Source organism: Paroedura picta, chromosome 2 (assembly GCF_049243985.1).
Source record: "Paroedura picta isolate Pp20150507F chromosome 2, Ppicta_v3.0, whole genome shotgun sequence".
NCBI lineage: Eukaryota > Metazoa > Chordata > Lepidosauria > Squamata > Gekkonidae > Paroedura > Paroedura picta.
In genome coordinates, this window is record NC_135370.1 from 34,638,090 (window position 1) to 34,651,127 (window position 13,038).

At 41.1% G+C, this 13,038-nt stretch overlaps 1 long non-coding RNA gene across 1 annotated transcript in view; it reads left to right on the forward strand.

The window, feature by feature from the left end:
* Positions 1-1,218: 1,218 nt before the first annotated feature.
* Positions 1,219-13,038, forward strand: part of LOC143829203 (uncharacterized) — a 29,394-nt gene continuing 17,574 nt past the window's right edge. Inside the window, exon 1 of the long non-coding RNA XR_013228023.1 lies at positions 1,219-1,382. This is a non-coding gene — a long non-coding RNA (uncharacterized LOC143829203). The remainder of the gene's footprint in view (positions 1,383-13,038) is intronic.

The window sequence follows — 13,038 nt, forward strand, 5'->3', positions numbered from 1 at the left end:
TCAACTGTACTGGCCAAGACCTTGGAACTGTCTTTCTAGAGAAATTGCTTTAACTGCTGGCATTTCTGTGCCAGAGCAAGGAGATACTGCCAGGGGAACTTGTGATGGCAGCTTAGCTATATTCTTTTGCTCATGCTGTTTCTGATTTTGTTGGTGGTTACTATTCTCTGTGTTGGGTTTCTGAGGGTTTTTTTTATTTATGATACTGCTAACCTTTTGTTTGGATGTACTTTTTTTAAATGGCAGTTGTTAACTTTCTCGGGAATCTTACAAAACGCAGGATATAAAGTAAAATAAACAAATTACACTGAGCTGTACCTGTAAAGAAAGTCAGCTTGGTGTTGTGGTTAGGAGCACCAACTTCTGTTATCGCTGGTTAACTTTTGCAAAAAAAGTTAATCAGCAAAGGAATGTTGTGTTGAGGTGAATGTTGTAGTACCACGGCGTTGTGTTGAGGTGAATTAAACCATTGCAACCAGTAATGTGCCTTGTATACCAACTGTGCCACTATTTTTCTTGACTGTTTTGGGTATTTCACATGAAGGAAAGTAACTGCCCTTGAAAAAATACATTCTATCTTTGGCTGTACCTTGAGGCAAGAACATGTTGGAAGACGAAAAAAGATGTTTCAGGCAGCAAGCTGATGACATAAAGGTTCTTCCAAAAATTCTGCTGTTTTTGCCTTTGAGATGCGATGCCCTCTTACCTGCCTATGCTGTGACATATCAGTTCATGAACTCTTTAAGAGACTGTGTGACGTGCTTCGATGTACCGTTTTTTCTCTTGAAGAGAGAATCCGAAAAAGGGGTGAGAGAAGAAACAACTTTGAGGGGTGGCTTACTGAAAATGAAAGAGTGACTAGGTGACTGAGAGATGAATCCCAGCAAGAAATAGTCACCGCCATTCTTAAATGGTAGTTGTCTTGTACAGATTTAAACACAAAGTCGTTTGATCCAGTTTGCTCAGTAACTTAAAAATCAAAGTTTGGTTCATGGGAGACCCTGCCCTGTCTCTTCCCTCTAGATGAGGGCTCCTGCTTTAAACAGGCCCACCAAATTTTACCTCCTCTCACTTCTATTTGAGTCTGAAATTGGTCCTTTTTGGTGGAAAAAGTACACTGATGGGGGGGGGTGTCTTCAGAAAATGATGTTTTGGGGCTTCTTTCATCTTCCTGCAAGGTTTCCTGTCAGTTGGAGATCATTAACATTGTGGTATCACCAAAGGTGTTTGGCAGTTAGGTTTAGCTCCCAACTGCCATCAGTGAGAAGAATTGATTTAGAATAAACGGGATGTTTTTTGGACCGTTCATATGAGAGATCCCAGCCAATCAGGGATCATGTAAAAAAAGTAACATCAGTGAAGGCAAAACAAAACTAATTCAGGTCAGTACATCTGAATAGGTGCAGGTACGTAAGTTCCTGGGAAACGGGTGAAAAGTCACAACTTTTCAGTCCTGTGAAATAGTCTGAAAATCCCTCAAAGTTAGCTCAGTTGGCTGAGTAGGGAAATGAGGAGGAAGGCTCCACTGAGCTCTATGCTGGGTCCCCTTCAGATTGCACAATAGGGAGATGGATCATACAGTTAAAATATAATTAGAAATCTCTTATGATTTCCCTCCTGCCCTCATTCTTCTCTCCCCCCACCTCGTCCCTTTATACATCTGCTGGCTACAACCTGACTAAACTTGCAACGGTGTTTTATTGAGTTTTTTTTATTTTTATTGAGAGTTATGGAGTTTACCTGAGACGGGCGGTATATCGATCAATCAATGCTACACAGCTATCACTATATCTAAACATTATTTTATTGATTGGATTATCCGATATTTTAAAATTGAGTCCAACGTTCTGTATCTTCTTTGAGTTATGCTGTTGATATTATGGGGATTATCAGTCAAAATATGATTTTCTAAGACTATTTTAATGTCTCTAAAAGAAGATTAATAGGGTTTTATTAAAGGTTAAATTATGAAATCAATTTCTCTAAACTGGAAAAAAAAATGGAAATGCTTGTTTCGGTCTTGTTGATACCCAAATTTGTAAATGCCAAATCACATTATTTGGTTTTGTTGACTGATGAGTGCTCTGGAACAATCGTGGTTATCATGTTGTGTTTCTTTTTATCTCTCTCTAAAACTGTGCCTGCCCAAAACTGCTGTGAAATATTAAGAACATTTCTTAATACTGGTACAGTGGTACTGATCACCTTGAACACCAGGCAAATTTCTGAAATATTAAATATTTTGTTACCAAAACAACTGAAATGTTAGTTCTCAGCTATGATAAATCATTTTAGGTAATGGCATGAAATAACCTGAAATAACCTTTGTTGGCAGAAGATTTGGTGGAAAGAAGTCATAGGATATAACATGCTTAGAGATTGACACAAATCAGGAAAATGCTATTCAGTTTGTGGTTCATGGCCCTGGTTAGTGGTTCATGGCCCTGCAAACCTCTTTGAAAGCTGAACGCTGAAAGCCCAGAAAACAGCTGAATGAGGGGGCCACTCAGAAGTATCAGGCTGTCTTCTGCAGTCTCTTTAAACCTTAAGGAGACTGAGGAAAACAACCCAAAATAGCTGCATGGTGGGTAGGTGCTCCCCATTGTGTAGCTGTTTTTGGACTGCGTTCTGCAGTTCTTTTAAAATTTAAAAGGGCTGCACAAGACAGCCATAAATTGCTAAGCAGGGGGAGCATCTCCCTGCCTCTGTTGTTTTTGTGGCTTCCGCAGGTAACAGAAAGCAGGAGTGTAAAGGGACTCAGAAACCCCTGCTTTCTGCTCTACTCATGAACCACCACTAACTGCACGAACGGCTTTAAATTTCATGGAAGTTCACGACAGTAGATCCGTCATGAACTTCTGTTTGTAAACTATGAACAGGGCAAAATTCGTGATGAATTCTGCTTCATGGTTCAGTTCGTGCCCATCCCGAGATACGTTATCTGTACTGAACCCAGTTAGACTCCCAGGCAGATGCTAACCAGACCATGGCTTGCTCAGCTCCAGGATAATCACTATATCATATACTGTTCAAGCATGATCTGAGATTACTGCCATAGCAACTAATAATTATCCATTGGACCAGACTGCCTGATCCCGAATGAATAACTGCATCCCACTTTTAAGTATTTCATTTTTACTTGGGACTTTAGTTGCTTGCAATAGAAAAATACACCAATTAAGAAGATCTAAGGCACACATCTGGGAAAAGAGCTACCCCCTTACCCAGCTTTGTTGTATCAATTTCCTTACATATTGCTACTTTGTCAGGCATGTCTTCTTTGAGTTATGCCATTAATAGTGTAAGGATTATCGTTTAGTCAAAAGTATGATTTCCTAGGGCTAATTTTAATGTCTCTAAAGGAAAATTAATAGGGCTAAATATTTAGAGGCTTTATGAAAGCTATTTCTCTGTGCTGGGGAAAAAATGGAAATGCTTGCCTAATTAAATAGTTAATAATAAGACTGTATGCAATTATTTACAGTAGTTTTAATTGTTGAATTGGAGATAGAATTAATCTGTTCTGATTCATTGCAGCTTTTAAAAAGAAAGGACAAGAAATGACAGTTGTAATGCACTGAGGAGGGTGGATATTTATTTGTTCATAAAATTGCAAAATGTAGCTGGTTGGGAAGATCGTAATTTAATTCCATTGCTGTGAGGCATGGTGGTTCCTGTTATACTGTTTATTTTGTTTTTTTCCAGTAACATAAGGTTTGGGTTGTGAGGGGAACATGTTGGAGTGGTAGGATAGTGTACTGTGGTCTCCACAATCAGGTAAAGCAGACCCAGGATTTGGGTATTGCATATTGGCAGGAGGTGCGTAAATCCCCTCCTCCCCAGTATCCCCCCAGCACTTCTTTGCTGGGCAGCAGAACTCAAACTGGCAGGATTTGACAGAACCCATGGGGAAATCTTGGCTGACTGGGCGTTGGAGCTGAACCCTGCCTCCCCAACAAAACTTTCGACTCCTTTTCTCTCTCTCCCCTTTCCCCTTCTCTTGTCTGTGCCACTTGCTGGTTCCATGGGGGGAAACAGCAGAATATCTCCTGCAGGCTCAAGAAAACTGGGTAAGCCTTGTAGTTTGCCTACCTCTCGTGCACGGTCTTCCAGCATTCTCGGACAGACACCAGGCTCCATAAACCTGATCCTTCAGGCCCCTGTCAGCAACTGGAGCCTGGCCTGAGTGTGTTTAGATATCTGGGGGTCTTATTTTGTACCCCTCCCCTTCTCCTTTCCCCTTTCCTTTTCACTCCCTGCTGCCTCTTTAATTATCAAACTCGGCTTGAATATGTAGTCCCATGGGGCTTGCAAATGAAACTGAAAAAATGACTCAGGCAAGATAGACCAAAGCTGAATTTCAAAAAGAGTTTTCTGTAATAAAATATGGAAACAGCTGAAATAAGGAAAGAGCTAATTGATTTAAAAAAGGAAGTCCTTGATTCAAAGAAAGAACTTGCTTTCAAAATCACTAGTCTCGCAAAAAGTGTTAAAGCAAACACAAAAGAAATAGAAGAGGTGATGACTAAAATTAAAGTATTGGTAAAAGAAGTGGCAGAGTTACAAGAGTAGAAAAATATAGCTGAAGGCAGCTTTTGGAAGTACAAGGAAGGGCAAAGAAATTACGTATTAGGGGGGCACCAAAGGCATTTGGTAAAGAAGATCTGGTACAAGAATTCATAGAGGCTGTTCAGGAATACATACAAGAAGAAGATATAAAAAAAGAAAAAAATCACCGTATTAATTCCAGAGTAGCAACCTGGCGAGGTCTCCCTAGATATCTTAGTGACTTTTGAGAGCAAACATATAAGAAACACAGTTTTGAAGAAGATCTGAGCCCTTCCAAGTGTAACATAAGGAAACAGCAATTTTCCAGGACCTACCATGAGATACTCTTCAAAGAAGAGCAGACTTCCATTTCTTAAGATGGAATACAAAAGGAAATCCAATATTATTGGAAAATACGTTTTGCCCTAGAGGTTGTACTTCCGGAAGGCAGAAAGATCATATGCACCATCCAAAAAGCTAAAATACTAATCGACAAACTATCCTCTCAGGATACCAACAACAGCCAAAACCCAGAAACACCGAAAGATAAATAAAACAGGAAAGCAAATTGTAAGACTAACATAATGGTCAAGTTGACAATTCTTTCGCTAAATGTAAATGGCCTTAATGCACCCTCCAAAAGATCAAAGTTTTTTTCACAAAAAAACACGTGCATGCGCGGTGGCACAGTGCATGCGTGCATGCGCAAAACTGCCGCTTGCACGCGTTTGCGGCCCCGCCAGATGCAAACGCACATGTGTGGCAAGTCCGTGCATGTGTATTTGCGGTGGGGCTGCTGCGCATGCGTGAGGGCGGGTCGCCCTCTTCCCCGCCCCGTGGCAGCAGTCCGCAGCCACGGAAAGGTTGTGGACCACTGGTATACACAGTCAATCCTAACGTATCAGCAGACAACTTAGAAGAGTGGTTCTCAACCTCGGGGTTGGGACCCCTCTGGGGGTCGATTGACCATTTCAGAGGGCTTGCAGCAGGGCAAGCAGCTTGACCGGAGGCACCATCTACACGACAGCCTTGCGGAGTAGATAGAGATAGAGCGTTCGTCTGTCTGGAGCAGCAGAAAAGAGCGAGATCGGCATGGTGGGACAAGAGGCAGAGCTGAACTGAGAACCCCCCTCCAAAAAACCCCCAATTTATATAGAATCATGAACAATTGCCTCATGACACCATTGGTCAATTTTGGTTTAATTTCTGTGAAAGAACACTTGCATTATTTTATGGTTGGGGTCACCACAACATGAGGAACTGTATTAATGGGTCATGGAATCAGGAAGGTTGAGAACCACTGTCTTAGAACAAGACCCTCAAGGGCACTTTATTTTTCTAAAGCTGACCCTGCCACACAGAAAGAACTGGACGTTAATCAACATCTATGTACCAAACACGGGGAAAGACTTCTTTTTCACAACCTTCCCCAGCACTATGAAAATCTTGACAATGAAGCAATGCTGTTTCTGATCAGCAGATAGACAAATCAAGACATATTAAAGGGGCCAGAATACCAAGGAAAGCCTTGCAGACTCTAAGACAACTTGAGATGGTTGATTTATGAAGGGAAAGGAATCCACTGAAAAGAAAGTACACCTTCTTCTATGAGAGGCATAACACCTACTCTAGAAAAAATCAGTGCTGGATCTCACATAGCTTAATGCCTGAAATGGAAGATACTAAGATAATGCCAAACACCTTTGCTGATCACCTTTGAAAGTTGAAATGGGTTACAGGAGAAAAGATCTGAGGAGATGGCATATGAATGAATTCCTCCCGGTTGATACCATAAGATCAGAAAAATGTGAAGCTGAATTAAGAGAGTTTTTTCAATTTTACAGCACACGGGCCATAAAATCTGCAACAGTATGGGAAACAAGTTAAGCCTTTATAAGGGGATGTTATAACTCCTTTATTTTAAAAAAGGAAAGAAAAAATGCAAAATATCTTAAATTACCTGTAGATTCTTGAAGACAGCCATTAAAAAACCCTTCCAAGTCCATATTAAAAGCAATTAAAAACTTAAGAGTACAAAGGGACATGTTGGAAACAACAGAAATTAGAAGAAAACTCACCTCCAGATTAGATTTCTGTAACTCGCTCTACACTTGCCTGCCTTTGGGCTTGATCCGGAAACTGCAACTGGTCCAAAATGCAGCTGCTAGGTTCCTCACGACTACACCTTGGAGGGCACATATCCAGCCAGTGCTGAGGCAGTTGCATTGGCTACCGGTTATCTTCCGGATCAGGTTCAAGGTTTTGGTTTTGACCTTCAAGGCCATCTGTGGTCTGGGCCCAGTGTATATGAGGGACCGCCTATCGCCCTATGCCCCCCGCAGGGCCTTACGCTCTGCGGGGGCTAACCTGTTGGTCATTCCCGGTCTCAAGGAAGCTTGCCTGGCCTGGGCCAGGGCCAGGGCCTTTTCGGTGGAATGAGCTCCCGGTTGGTGGAATGAGCTCCCAGAAGACCTGCAAGACGGAGCTCTTCTGCCAGGCTTTCGGTTGAGGTTGGGCAGCAAGAAGATCTAGCTCCCCTCACAAATGTGATGGTTGTGTCTGTCATCTGCCCCCTCCCTTTCCCTTCTTAGTGGGTGTGGAATTGAGTTAGTTATATTGAATTTTGCCGCCATTCTTGTCTTAACTTTTGTATTAATCGTATTATGTTTTATTGTGCTTTTATTGTTTTAGGGGATTGGTTTTTATGTGACCTGCCTCGAGCCTCTGGGGGAGGCGGGATATTAATAATAATAATAATAATAATAATAATAATAATAATAATAATAATAATAATAATAATATACATCCTGAAACAACAGAGTTTTGAGCTAGCTGATAAGCCTGGAAAGTAGCTGGCATCCAAATTAAGAAAGGAGATGGGGAACAGAACTATCCTCCTCATTAAAACTGGTAATCAAGAATATTGGAACAAAGGTAAGATCCAACAATGCTTTGTCAACTACTTCAAAGAACTCTATGGAGCTTCAGAACAGAAAAATCAGAATCTGGAGGAATCCTTTCAAAACATCCTAATAAGGAAATTCACCTTGGATCACCAAAAAGTTTTACACCAGAAGATCACCATTCAAGAAATACAGAGGCAATAACTTCACTGAAATTAGGCAAGGCATCAGGCCCAGATGGTCTGCCTGCAGTATTCTATAAAAAATGATACATGCTGTAGCAGTTCCGCTACAATAAATGATGAATGAAATGATCAACCAGGATGCCAGACTCTTTCCTCATACTTGGGAGCATGTTTTTATAACTCTACTCCCAAAGGAAGGTGCAGATCTACTGAACCCACAAACTTACAAACCAATCTTGCTGCTCAACGTCAATTATAAAATATTTACCAAAATGTTAGCAGACAGACTTAAAAGGTGCATATCAGATGTGATTCATGAAAACCAAACAGGATTTATGCCAAAAGGCTTATAAAGGATAACATCCGTTTTGTGCTAAATGCCATGAGGCTAGTGAACTTCAGAAACAAAGAAACTGTTCTTTTCTTAGATGCAGAGAAAGCCTTCGATAAAATTATGTGGGACTTCCTGCAAGCCACCCTTCAATGGATGAACTGTGGTAACAACTTCCTAAAGTGGGTTACAACTAATATATTCCAAGCAAGAAGCCAAAATTCTGGTCAATGGGGTGGTAGCAGTAGAGTTGATCAAAATAAACAAAGGAACAAGGCAAGGTTGCCCACTATCTTCACTCTTATTTAATATAACTCTAGAAGTACTGGCTAATAAAATAAGATCGGACCCAGGGATCATAGGTATGAGAACTGATAATCAAGAATACAAAAAAGGAGTTATTCAGACCCTGTTGTTCTAATTATAGAGGACCTGGATATATCAGTCACTAAAGTTATAGACAGTTTAATGGAGTTTGGGCGGGTCTCAGGCTAAAAAGTTAACAGAAATAAAACAAAAATCTTTTTTTATACCAACAATAATTTAAAAAATAAAGAGCATGGTCCTCCACAGGCTGCAAAGCGAGAAAATCAAATACTTTGGCATCAATCTAGATACCTGCAAAATAAGTATGGGGCTTGATCAAAGCAGATTTGAAGCATTGGACTACTCAAAACCTCTTGTGGTCCGTGATAAAGTCAACAAAAATATTGACAGTTCTGCCAAAAATGAATTTTCTATTTCACTCACTCCTGCTAGACATCAAAGAACAAAAAATACAGAGCTGGCAAAGTGAGGTTAACAGATTCAGATGGAATCATAAAAGACTGAGGATTGCATTTAAAACCCTACAAGATGAAAACAGAAGAGGTGGGATGAGCGTTCCAAATCTAAAGCTATATCATCATGCAGCAGCCCTTTCCTGGATAGCAGACTGGATCATTATTCCAGCTAAAAGAGACCTGGTAATAATAAAAAGGGGCTTACCTAAGGTCTACATAATCTGCTATGGCTCCAGGGAAAGAAAAGAACAACAAAAGACATGCATCCTTTAAGAGGATCCCTTAATCAAAATCTGGAGGAAATATCAAGAAAGAATCAGCCCTGGAGCTTCTCCATTCAAATGACCAGTTGAGGTCAATATGGATAAGGTACAACAACATAGGCTTGGTATAGTGAGATATCAGGATCTGATATCCTCAGATGGTAGCTTCAAAGAACATACCCAACTAGTCAAAGAGCATAAATATCTAGACTGGTTAACGTTTTCCAGAATGAAGGAGGAACTAGACATCTGGGTAAAGAGCCCACACTGAATTCAAAATACTAGTCAAAATGAACAAGCCACATCTCCTGAGTAAGATATATAAGGGCATATTGAAACTGGATACAGAAGATGAACAAGTGAAGAACTGCATGGTCAAATGGATGCAGAACTTTGGGCAAGAAATCCAGTTTGAAGAATGGGAGCAACTATGGTTCAAAACAGTGAAACTAAGTTCCAACAACTAAGAGATGGTTGGTATAAAGTGTTCTACAGGTGGTACATCAGTCCAAAGAGCATCAGAAAAATCTCCCAAACAGATGGTAAATGCTGGAGGTGTAAAAAAGGCAATAGGGTCCTTCTATCACATGTGGTGGTCCTGCAAGGAAATTCAAAAATTTGGGGCCAAAATCCATACCCAGATGCAGAATATCATGGAATATAATTTCCCAGTACTTGCCAAATTCATGCTCCTGTGCTTTCTACCTCCCAAAGATGCCAAATCAGCTAGAAGAACAGTTCTTCTATGCAACAGCAGCAAATAGGCTAGTAGTGGCACAGAAATTGAGGTAACCACTATTACCAGAAACAGAGGGAGAAATAAGCTGTAGGATCTTGTCTCAATGGCCAAGCTGACAAGCCTACTGCACAGAGAATCTTTGGGAAATTTTTTAGAACATTGGAAATGTTTCTTGGGATACAAGGGAAAATAACCTACATCTAAAAAGCTCTGTAAGAGTGTAGAGACGTCACAGATTTTGCGCCAACCTAAAGGTGGAGAGTGTAAGAACAAATAGTGTATAATTAATGTTTGCACTCCTCCATAGTACTTTATTTTTAAAAAGTGGGAAAATAAATAAATAAATAATAAAGATAATAATAAAAAATCTATAATGAGACTGGTATAGTTTTTGCTTGTTGGCACAGTAAAGAACCGGCCAACTCGATGGCCTTTTAACTTATCCTCCTATTGCTCTCCCCTTTCCCCAAATTCTTGGGCAAAATTTATTTATTTATTTTTCACATTTATATATCGCCCTCCCCGAAGGCTCAGGGCAGTGTACATGGAACTGAAGAAACGATACATGAAACATTACATATACAGTATTTGCTGGCGTATAAGACTACTTTCCCCCCCTGAAAAACATGCCTCTAAGTGGGGGGGTCGTCCTATATGCCGGGTGCACTTCAGTTGGGATAGACATAGTTGCCTATAGTGGCCCATAGTACTGTAATGTAAAGTAACAAACTCTATATTTTAAGTGGAAATGTTGGGGGGTCGTCTTATACGCCCAGTCATCTTATACGGCAGCAAATACGGTAACTAATTAAAACATTAATATTATTGACTGACGATTGTAAGCCGTGACTTCTTCGGGTAGTAAAAAATATTATTGACTGGCTTTGAAAGGCGCCCCCCCCCCCGTGTACTTCTAGGCCCAAGGAGAAGGCCTGCTTCCCCCCCCCCCTCTCCCTCTGGCGTAGGGGGTACAATTACTTCCCTCTTCAGCCATGTTCCTTTATCTGCACTAGTTTAGTATGCTTGTTTTTGAGCCACTTTTTAAAAAAGAGTCAAACTTTCCCACAACCCATCTATATTTAAAAATGGACAGGCAGACAGCATCATGGATAAGTTCCACAAAATAATCTAACCAACCTGCAGCATTCAGAATTATGATATATGGCTAGGATACCACACTCTTATTGCTATAGCTTCTATGGCAGAAGCATCAGGGAAAGGCTGAACAGTGGATGGTCATTCTTTGACCTTTTCCATATATGAAAGACTCTGTGATGAGCTATTTGTGCATCTGGAGCTAGTGCTTCTCACCACAGGAGAGATGACCACGTTCACATATTCTGGAAGCGGAAAAATAAGAGGAACGATGGCTTATGTTCTCTGTCAGCACCACTGAGTATGCCGTGATGCCTCTCAATAATACTTGCATCTATTTCTGTGCGTGGTTTTACAGATTTCAAGTCATGTTTTTGAACTGCTTCACAGTTTTGATTTGATAACTGGAAACCATCGCCCCATCATATCCTAGAAACCCTAGCTAACTCATCGGTGTTGTATTTAGAAGTAACATTGGTCTTCTATAAAAACTTATGAACTCCTCATTATAACTTCAATAACCTTTCAGAAATGCAAGATCATTCCTAGATATCATGTATACTGGTTGTCTATTGGAATCTCCTCTGAAGCAGCGTCTCTCACATTTCCCCCCCTTCATAAGGAAGTCGGGCTTACTTATATGATTTGTCTGCATTGAAATGCATTATCGGAAAGGAGTCAGCCAAACTTGCAGTTTAAGATCATGGGTAGTGGTGATTCTTCCAAATGCAAATATAGAGTATCCTTTTCATAACAATTGGAGTAACCATTAATGGATACAGATGGGGCAGGTGGGAGCTGGGCCACATCTAGAATGGATGTGCACAGCAGGCTGGAGGAAGGCTGCTGGCTTTATTGCTCCCACAGTCTTCATGGTGGATATACAACTTTTATCCAACATCTGGCCATGGCTCCATTTGCTGGACAGAGATCCATCTTTTGTACCTGATGCTCCGTGTCTACTCTCCAATTCCACCTACCCCAGATTCCTCTGAATCGTTGCCTTGAGGAACAGTGTATCCACCCACTTGGCTAGGTCTTTCCCATTCTCTAGTGTTCCCCAGCCTTCTGTAGCCCGGAGGGATGGAGACACTGTCTCTGCCAATAGCAGTAGCCAAGACCAGTCACCCTCTCCAATGGCATTAGCTAATGACCCTACTGGACCCATCAGTGTTCTCTACTGAGCTGGTTCCTCAGCCTAGGTTTGCATGTGGTTGTCAGGCTCCTCTGGCTAGATTACTCCTTGCTTTCAGTTCGGCTGTACCACTGCCTGGTCAGGACGATGCAAGCCACAACCCCTCCCGACCACAACTGAGTTGACTTATATCAGTGGTTTTCAAATTGTGGTCCACACAATGCATGACAATTTCTGTGTTTCTTTCCTGCACATTTTTCAAAATAAAGCTGGAACACCATGAACCAGGCATAGAAAGGATATTTAACTCTTGCCTTTCCCAGCTCATAATCACCCTCCTCCCACAAACACACTGTGTTTTTACCAATGGAGAAGGGTAGAAGACCCCATCTTAGCACACTCAGCTTGAGGATGATAATTTTGAGTTGAAAAATGACCAGAAGAAAAAGATTAAACATTTTTTTCCTGGTCCTTCCTTCACCCTGTGTTATATTAAGCTTAAAAAGGTTCCCTGTAACATGACCTGGTCTTTGAATTAAAGATAGCTACTACTGAACCTTGTGGCCTGCTTGCTTATTGCACCCAAGAACAAAAGTGAGAGTATGTACAAATGTCCACCCCAGCCTCTTAACAGTACTGGCCACTGACAGATGTCTTGCCCACAGTTACCAATCTTCCCTGCAACCAGAGTAATTCTTCATTCCGTATAAGACAATTGTTATGGACCAGATCTGTCTGGTGCCCTAACTGATTATTTGAGCAAGGACATGCCACCATAGCTTTTGCAATGTGCATTTTGTCCTGTGTCATATGGTTGGTCCTTCAATGGCAAAGATTTTCAATGTTTGAAAATCACTGATTTTCACCATAGCTATTTTTTGGTGCATTGATGGGTTGGATCCCGAGCTCATTTTCTGCTGATAGGAGAGAACTTCCCCCAATAGAGCAACTTCTACCGCAAGCCCCCAGTTCATGCCAAACACCATTCCTTTCTTGCCCTGAGTGGTAGAATTTCAGAGGGTGCAGGAGGAAGAGGCAGGCAGGCAAGTTTCATTCC